Genomic DNA, 9,968 nt, shown 5'->3' on the forward strand with positions numbered 1-9,968 from the left:
TTGAACATGAGCTCACTGACTTGACATTGCCTGTCAGGATAACGTAGAGGTGTTCTTGTGCTCCTCATCTGGTGTCACACATGTACGTTTGCTTTTGGGATCCTGTGACATACTTCACACAAGGTGTCTTCCGAGAGGTGGCTTTTCTGTGTGGAAAGTAGTTTTGTAATGGGTTTAACTAACTCATTCCACAAGTGTCCCACATGATGAGGATAGGTAAATGGTGAGTATACTCTGTGTCTTGGGAATTACTTTGAAAAGGAAAATATCCTCAGATTCTGATTTTAAGCGACCCATGTCTGGAGAGTGCCACAAAAGTCAGACTCTGAAATTGAGTTGTGACTATAATTGCATGACTGACCGTGGGGTCACAACATTTTTGGCAATAGTAAATATCTAAAAGCACAGTGAGGGAAATGTAAAAGTGAACCCCACACTGAGTCCAGGGTGTTCCTGCCGTGGTTCTGAACTTTCAGTAGATACACTTTCTACAGTGCATGCTGTCGTGCTACAAATACAAGCCAACAAACGCTGCTTGAAATACCCCGGCACAAGACTTTTATGCTATGAATTGCATATACCAAGGTGGGTTTTTTTCCTTTTTAGAGAAATATAATGGGTTAATTTAGGGAAACAGATAATATTTTCCTACCATCAGTCCTCAGTGTATATTAGTATATTGAGTTATAGTGTGTTAGAATTCTTGATTCTAAAAATAGGTATTTAAGTTGTGTATTCCCTATAGGAACAATACCAATAGAATGAATATACATCAAAAAGGGATTCATGATATGAATTCATGACATGATGTGGTCCAAGTAATCTAATAAGGGCTGTCTTCATACTGGAAACCTGGTAAGTGTTCAACTCTGGATGCCTCAACAGCCCCAATTGGTTGCTGGAGGATTCTTGGAGAGCTACTGGTCTAAAGAAGCTAGAGAGTCTAGGTTCTGATATCCGTGAAGTGGGACAGATGAACTCACAAGCAGGACAGGCACACAAGCAGACAACAGCACAGAAGTTTCTCCCTTGGACTCACTTACATCTGGGCTACTGTTGGAAGGTGCTACTCACATTAGCATGGGGCTCCCCGTGTTAACTGACTGAAGAAAATCCCTCACAGCCTTGTGTAGAGGTAAATCTAATCTTGTAAATTCCTGTGGTGGGAAGTGTGGGTCAGTAGAGACTGCATGGAATGGCAGAATGAAAGTGGGTGGTGGGTTTCTTGTGCTGTAGGCTTGAGAGCTCAATATTCTTGTAGTCACATCATGTCTCTACATGCAGATACGTGGGTGGCAATTGCTGCCTACCCCCAGCAGTGAAAAGATGTCATTATCATGTTTAGTACTGGCCCACATTTCTCAAGACATTGCTAGATGGTGGTAGCTGTAGTATGTTACTGGGACCTATACATGAAAAGAAGCTGCAAGAATGCCTTTTTGGGGTGGACCTGGAATTGGTTTTCTTGAGGCCTGACTTCGGGCAAGACTGCTTGCCACCATCTTTCTGAAAACCAGCCATTATTTGCATCTCAGAGCAAGCAGAACACATTCACGTGCATGTGTATGTGTTTATGTGGGGTGGGGTGGGGTGGGGCCTATTGGTGTGTAGTGTATACAGGGCCATGGAAGAGGGAATAGCCAGGTTGAGGGGGCAGCAGAGTGGACATGCTGGTGTGCAGGTAGCAGCAGGGGTCGTCTGTAGTGAGTTGGAGGCATCTGTGGGCAGGTGGACTAGCAAGGAGGGAGCAGGAGAGGGACAGTGTGAAGAGTCTAAACAATGCACCAACCTATGATTTGGAGGCTTTATAAAGCTGGGGACTGCTGCAAGAGCCATGTGTCAGGAGCAGAATAATGAGGAATATGTAAGTCTAGACTAATATGATTTCGCTTATATGAAGTTGAAAGCATGCAAAACTGACAATATTGATATAGATTGAAGGTGTCTCCCCAAAGTTCATGGGTTAGAAACATCCCCAAATTCTTCCAGTGATGGTATTTGGAGGTGGGACCTGGTGGTAGGCAATACTAGGTTGGGGGGTGGGGCGTTGTAATGATGAAGTTACAAAAAGCAAAGAGGCTCCTTGGGCATGATTGCCTGCACTATGTGACAGTATAGCCAGAAACCCTCCCCAGGGAAGATGCCTCCACAGCTCTGAGTCAAGTGAACCTCAATGCCTACCCATCCAGACTGCAGAAAGGAAAATGGGCTGAGGACACACTGCATGCACATGTGATAATTCTGTGTCAGCAAACAAAAGGCAAACAAAATTTAGCACACTTGTCACGGAAGGAAGATGGGAGAGAATGTGGATCTCTTCCAAGGTAAACACGAAACCTTTATCTTAAAATGAAAATAGACCTCTAGGTGTTCATTTTATTTTCTAAATGTTTTGTGTTCAATATCTAAACAAAATATAGACTTAGGTGTTAAGAACAGTCAGGATAAAATTTGAGGGTTTTTTTTGTGTGTTTTATTTTTTAAAAAAATTTTTATTCATTTTACATACCAACCACAGATCTCCCTCTCATCTCTCATCCCTCCTCTTGCTCTTCCCCAGCCTTCCCCCCACCCATCCCCCACCCCCTCCTCCAAAAGAGTAAGGCCTCTCATGGGGGGGGTCAGCAAAACCTGGTACATTGGTTGAGGCAGGACCAACTCCCCCCACCCCCCCACCCCCCGCTGCGTCAAGGGTGAGCAAGGTGTCCGACCATAGGTAATGGGTTCCAGAAAGCCAGCTTATGCACCAGGGATAGATCCTGATGCAGAGGGTCTAGTCTGGTCCCATGCAGGTTCCAGTGTGTGTGTGTGTGTGTGTGTGTGTGTGTGTGTGTGTGTGTGTGTGTGTTTATTGTTTGCAACAGGATCTCTGTATTCCAAGTTGGTCTTGAACTTGGTCACGGTAATCCTCCTGTCTCAGGCTTTCAGTTGCTGGGATTACAGATATGATCTATCATACTAGCTTGGAAAGATTGTTTCTAAGGACACATTTGTCTCCCCCAAGGCTTTTGAATACCATGTACAATGCCCTGTCTAGAGCTCCAGGAGATGGCTGAACACTCTACCCAGCCTGCTGCTGACAAGATTACATGCCACAGCAAGAAATTCTGCTTTTTGATGGGTCTCCACCAAGTGGTCAGGCCCAGGTCACCTGCGGAAGGAGCTCTTAGAAGTTTAGCACTGTGATTTGCAGGACCTTGAAACTATAGGACCAGCTGGTGGTGAGCACCAGCTTGATGTAGTGATCTGATGATGCACAGGGTGGAGGGGCAGCTAACAGGCCCTGCCCACAGGCATACACAATGGGGGCCTGCTTAGCAAACCCATAAAAGAAAGTCAAGAATAGATAGTCAGAGGGGCTTAGAAGTTGCTCCTAAAGATATTATAGTCTTCCCCACAGATGCCGCAGCATATTAGTGACCAAGAGGCCAGATTCTCTCTAGAAAGAAAATGTACATACATCATCCATAAGCCATCCCCACAATACAGATCGAGAATCTGGATGTCCCCATGTTCCATCTGTGGAAGGTTTGGTTCCCTGGTGGAACCTCTGGGAGGAATCTTTAACAGGTAGGACCTAATGGAGGGGGTGGGGCTTTGGGGACATGCCCTTGAAGGAGGCTGTGGAACCCAACCCCTTCCTCCTCTTTTTGCTCCCAGACTTGGGAAGAGCTGAGTGGTTTGCTCTGCCGTAGACCATGATGTGCTGCACCTCCAAATCTGGGACCCCAAATAAACCTCTCCTTATAAGTTGATTATCTCGTGTATTCGTTATAGCGACAGAAAGCAACACGAAGAACATTCTACTCCCCTCCTGAAGTCCTCAAGCTCCTGCCTCCCACCTGTCTGTTATCAGACCAGTGGCCTGGTTTTTGTCACGGTGGATCAGTTCAGGTGTTCTAAACTTCGATTTATGGGCTGGCCATGTGGCATATCCTCTTGGGGGCAGTGCCACTGTCATGTGAGCATGTCACTAGTTCACAACTTCCCTTTAGGACATGCCCCCAGCCATTGCTGTCAGCGGAGACCTGTACCTGGTGCCATGTCCTTAAGTAGTGAAGCCTGTGGACAAGAAAAGATTCTCGGGGACCTAGGCATATTGCTTGGCTCCAGTCCTGCCTCCGCTTTATTTTTGATGTTCCGACTTCAAAGGTAAATCCGATTTCATGTTTGATCAATGGTGCTGGCAGTCATACTTGTCAGCTTATTTTATTGCTTTTTCCCCTTAGTCATCAATATTAGGTTAATCCATGTGGATCTCCTTTAGATCAGAATCGGCATATAGTAGGCGTTGCACAGGGATCGATCTAGTAAGTATGATTGTGATAGAGACTGCCAGCTGTCTTTGGCATTGTGAAAGTTAATCTTGATTGTCAACCTGACAGGGCCTAGAATTGCCTTAGAGACAAATCTCTGGGCATGCCTATGAGACATTCTCTAGATCAGGTTAATGGAGGTAGGGAGACTCACTCTGCATTTGGAGAAAGGGAGCTGAACACTTAGCGTGTATTGTTCTCTGCTTTCTCACCATAGACACATGTACCTCCTGTGCTGTAGTGAGTTTTTATCCCCTGATAAATTCCTTGCCTTTTAAACGGTCTCCGTGGATTTCCCACTACAGGCTCTATCATCCTGCTTCTACTACCATATCTTCCCCACCATCTTGGATAGAATTTCCTTTTGGCCACAAGCTCACAAATAATGACACAGAGACTTCTTATTAATTATGAAAGCTTGGCTTTAGCTTAGGCTTGTCCTGCTAGCTCTTATAACTTAAATTAACCCATTTATATTAATCTATGTTCTGCCATGTGTACTATACTGCCTATCCTGCTCCTTCCAAGTCTGGCTGGCTACTCCACCATTCTTCTTCCCTGAGATGTCTCTGCCCGGAAGTCCTGCCTATACCTCCTGCCTAGCTATTGGCCATCCAGCTTTTTATTACAGCAATCACAGAAATTCATCTTCACACAGTGTACAAATATCCCACAACACTTGGATGACTCCTTGAACTGTCAGTCCAAATAAACCCTTCCTTACATTGCTTAGGTCAAGTGTTTCATCTAAGCAGTAAGACAAGTAATACAGGTGTGGTCACATGTGTATCTTAAAAGCCCTGCAGTTTCCAACCTCCCTTTACTGAGACTACAGCATCCATCTGAACTAGCTAGGCCCGTGAGATCTGAGGAAATGCAATGTGTGAGAATACTCTTTGCATGCACCCTGGGGTGGCACCTTCCCAGGCTTTACTTGTTCCCTTCTGCATACAGGAGTGTCACATTGGAGATCAAAGCTGCAGGCACAGAAGGATGGAGGTAGCTTAGTCCTGGCTATGCAGGGCAGCAACCAGCCTCAGGGCACCAGTGCGAGATTTCTGTTGTACAAGAAAATCAAGAAAATAAATCCCTAGTTTGTTTAAACTGCTTCATCTGGGGATAGGGAGCATTGTATGAACTCTAAATCAGAAGTGTTTGACAGGTTGAACTACCCTTGCACTCCTAGGAAAAGAGGCCTTTACTCAGTGCTTTTATATGAAACAGCTTTCATTTTCCAATGTGGGGGAAATGCAGAGATTGCTTCCTTTTTGTCGTTTTTGTCACCGTCAGATTTTACAGCAAACTTCAGGCTTTGCCCAATTTGTCTAACAAATTCTCCAAGTGTGTTTCTAGTCATTAAACTGGTTTAAATAAGATAAAACAATCACTCCACTTAAAAAAATTTCCCTAGCATGGTGTTACAAACTTGTAATCTGGGTACATGGCGGGGTGGGGTAGGAAGATCACTAACCAGCCTGGGCTTATTTAAAAAAACTTGTTTCCAGGCAGCAAGATGTCTCAGCAGTCAAAGTTCTTGCCACAGAGCAGTGACAAACTACATCTGGTAGTGGAGCAGCTCCCCACATTTTCTTCTGGTCTCCACACACGCACTATCACATGCACGCCAGACACACAACATCAACAAAACCCTTGAAATTAATCAGTTAAAATTCTAAAACATGTGACATAAAGCTGCTTAAAAACCCTTTTTATACCAGATGTAATTATGCTGATGATATTACTAAACTTGTTAGATGATGTGCTTTATTGTCATCTAATTCTGTTTATTCAAGCTTTTCTGTCTGAAAATGCATTTTCACAGTGGTTTGCTTGAATCTGGTTTCAAACTAATTAATTCATATGTTCTTTAACACTTTCAATATGTAACAAGTTCTTTTCTCTCTCCCACATGAATCTTTTGAAGAGATTGGGTGATTTGAGGCATTTTGTACATTCGCCATGCATTTTAATTCATGTTTGTCTATCTCATCTCTCCTGTGGGTGAATAGAGGCTGGTAAAGACTCAAGTTCTATTTTCCTCAGGAACACTGAGCACTTCCTGCTGTGTTGTGGACATTGCAGGTGCTTTAACTTTTTCTGTGAGTGATCAACAGTCTTAATGATTATTATCTGCATTGTTTTAATAATGTTTTTATTAATTCCTTGAGAGTTTTATGCAGTGTTTTCTGATCAGACTCACACCCTCCCAACTCCTCCCAGATCCTCTCCCCCCCTCCCTACCCACCCAGCTTCCCGTTTGTTCTCTTTCTCTCTCCTCCTTTTAGAAAGTGCAGTTTGTATGGGCTGACTATGCCTGGGTATGAGGCCTGCCTGAAGTGTGGTTGATATACCAGGCACAGCAAACTAATTTCTTTCAGCAGCAGTCAGATGCCAGCAGCTCCTCAGCTAGGGGTGGACTTGGTGCCCAGACCCTTCTCCTGGCTGGGATTTGTCTGTCGTGAGCTTGGGCAGGTCTTGTGTGTCGTGTCTTAGTGGCTATGTGTTCCTGTGCATCTGCCCTGTTGTTTCTAGAAAACAGGGTTTTCTTGATGTCATACACTACCTCAGGCTCTTACAACCTTCCTGGTTCCACTTCTGCGTAGACTCCTCATCCTTGGGGGAATGGGTATGACATAAACATCCCATTTAGAGCTAGGCACTCTAAAATCTCATATTCTCTGCATAATGACCAGTTATGGGTCTTTGTGTTAATTGCTATCTACTGCAAAAAGAAGCTGTGTTAATGAGGTTAATTTGAGCAATGTGCTGGTCTAACAATATGGAACTTTGCAAGGATTTGCATGTCATCCTTGCTCAGGGGCCATGCTAATCTTCTCTATATTGTTCTGGTTTTAGTGGATGTGCTGCCAAAGCAAGCACATCTGCATTATTTTTATACTATGAGATAAGAAATGGCGATTTTCTAGATCCTTAGTTCTTTTGTGTTGACATGTAGACTTCTATTGTAAAGAAAAAATTTCCTTCAAAAATCATGCAATGACCCAAATATCTGATGTAGCAAGGTCAAGATGAATACTTTGATTTCTCCACTAATCAGCTCTTAAAAGGATGACTTGGTGCCAGAATCCTTTAAAGGATCAGAGATTTTTTTTTAAAGTATCATTATGATAAATGTGTATTTGTATTTCTTTCATATATATATATATGATAGGGTTTCTCTGTGTATCTCTGGGTGGCCTCAGACTTGATCTATGGACCAGGCTTCTTCTGTCTCCCAAGTGCTGGGATTAAAGGTGTGCGTCATCACCACTCGGCCTTCCTTTGTATTTCTGATGCATTTTATTACAGTGTGGTCATTATTCTTTTTGATGCTCAAGTTTCTCCATCTTTGACTTGTAGGAGCTTCTTCAAGTTTTTTGTATTTTTTTTTTTTTTTTGAGAAAGTCTCACTTTTGATCCTCCTGCCTCTGCCAGCGAGTGTTGAGGTTACAAGTGTGTATCACCATGCCTGGGTAATCCACAGTTTGCTCCTGTGGCCCTTTACAGGACCTTTCCCCACATCTCCTGACAATGTTTCCATGCCTGGGTTCTGTGCAATGGCTATTGAGAAGTCCTTCAGTACGGAAAACCAAACCTAAACCCATACCCTTGTTTAATCTTTTATTAGTGGTAAAAGTTGTAGACTTCCAGAGACTTACTTCTCATCGCTCAAACTAGAGTTGCTGCTACCAATCTCACACTGGCAAAGATCACATGGGAAGTGTTGAAAGGTAGCCACAAGGGTGCATACTGATAATGTAGAGATTAGCTGTGTGCCTGGGTGCTGGAATGGCACATGGGGAGGTTAATGTTTTCAAGTAGGGACAGCATAGATGATACTCAGACTGGGGATTTCTGTTCTTCCTCAGATGTCCCACAGTGGAGACCTACAGTCCTATGTCTTTGATGATTTGCATTCTTTGAAGCATGGTTAAGGACATAGGCTTGCTTCCCTGTTGCCAGGCTCTGCTCCATTGTCAAAGATGCAAGTCTCTCCAAAGAGCTCAGTAGTTCAATTAATTAAGGCTTTCTGGGTCCTTTATAATCCTCAGGCCAAAAGGTGAATTGTAAATGAGGCCTTCCCAAATTGCAAATGAAAACAGAAAGCCTCCCTGTAGGAACGCCAGTGAATTGAACACAGTCCAAGAAGGTGGATGCTGGCATACCTGGGCACATGCAGATCGCAGGCTGATAGTTCTCAACCTGCAAAACATAACCAGAGCCTGGAGGAGAACATGTTGCCAGGCAGGCCAGACTCCTGACTCGGTGTGTCAGGGGTGCAGGAGGCGGCATCCTGGCTGGGCAGTCAGCTGGTGATAGAAGGATGTTCAGGATGTGGTCATTCCCAGGTATTAGTTCTTTATTGCTTCATCAGACCATCAGCAAAGAGCTTATAGAAACTGTTTCATACCATTTGTTGGGAGAGTGTGGTGAGCTAGATTGGTGGCCATTCCCTTCAGGTCTTTGTGAGCCTTCTCTTTTGGAAGCTGTGAGCATATGAACCCCTTGTGACACCAGGCGTTTCTGCATCCACCCCTGGAGGGTCAGTCAGTCAGTATCCTGTCGGCTGGCTGCCCCTTGCTCTGATGAAGGTTGAGTACTTTCGGAGGAGCTAGCTTTAGGAGGATTTTTGGTGTTAAGAGACAGGGTCTCTTTGTATTTCCCAGCCTGGTCTTGAACTGCTGGGCTCAAGAGATCCTTCTGCCTCAGCAGGTGTCTGGGCAGATTCTACCATTTCCTGGCTAAGGGACCTGGAAATATGGTTGAGGACTCAGGTCTGAAGACCACATGCACCCCAGCTCAGCCTGGATGTGTAAAACTGTAAACTTAAAATGGTGTAAGATTTTCTTAGAAAATTTCTTAACTTTTAAAACCCGATTAGTGCTTCAGAAGGTCCAGATGTTTCTTATTATGAATCATAGATAGACTGTTGTTTAATAGTTAAAATTTTGTGACAACACTCCTACTCCTTACAGGGGCCGCCAGGTTTCTCAGTCAAGTGACTGAAAGGCGGCCAGCAACTGCAGACCTTATTAGAAGGCAACTGGTCCATAGAGTCCAGGAAAAGATGCAAACAGGGGCACCACCTGAGCCATGAACACAAAGGGCTGGGTCTTAGTGCTATATCTACACAACCACCCCAGCCACATCCTGCACGACTCTGCCACGAACCCTCACATTCCAGGGAGATGGCCCGTTTGAGTTGCTTTGGGGTGCAAGCCTTGCTCATGACCACTTGATGGACAGGAGTTCAGGGGAGAAGCCCTAAGGGAAAATCAAAGTTCACTCGGCCATGCAATGAGGAAGGTCTATGTAGACAACACCATCATCAACACTTTTATCTCTAAATTGTCATCACCACCCCATCATTACCACGGCCATCGCCGCCATCACCATCATCACTTCCACCATTACCACCTCTGTTATCTTCACTATTTAACCACTGTCGTGACCAGCCCCATTGCCACCACCACGTCTGTCTCCACCAGCATCACTATCTCCATCATCACTATAGCCTTCATCATTGCAACCGTCACTCTGAACACCACTGCTGTTATTACCACACCACCTTCACCACCATTACTTATACCCTAACCATGCCGATAATATCTACACCTCACCACCGTTCCTATCAGCTCAGCATTGCTACCC

The 9,968-nt window shown here is 44.5% G+C and overlaps 1 non-coding gene across 1 annotated transcript; it reads right to left on the reverse strand.

Annotated features, from left to right (window-relative positions):
- Positions 1 to 7,089: 7,089 nt before the first annotated feature.
- On the reverse strand, positions 7,090 to 7,196 carry LOC131924845 (U6 spliceosomal RNA). Its single transcript, XR_009383099.1, has one exon. It is a non-coding gene; the product is annotated as a U6 spliceosomal RNA (small nuclear RNA).
- Between the last annotated feature and the right edge of the window lie 2,772 nt (positions 7,197 to 9,968).

The sequence above is a fragment of the Peromyscus eremicus genome, chromosome 14 (genome assembly GCF_949786415.1).
Source record: "Peromyscus eremicus chromosome 14, PerEre_H2_v1, whole genome shotgun sequence".
Taxonomy (NCBI): Eukaryota; Metazoa; Chordata; class Mammalia; order Rodentia; family Cricetidae; genus Peromyscus; species Peromyscus eremicus.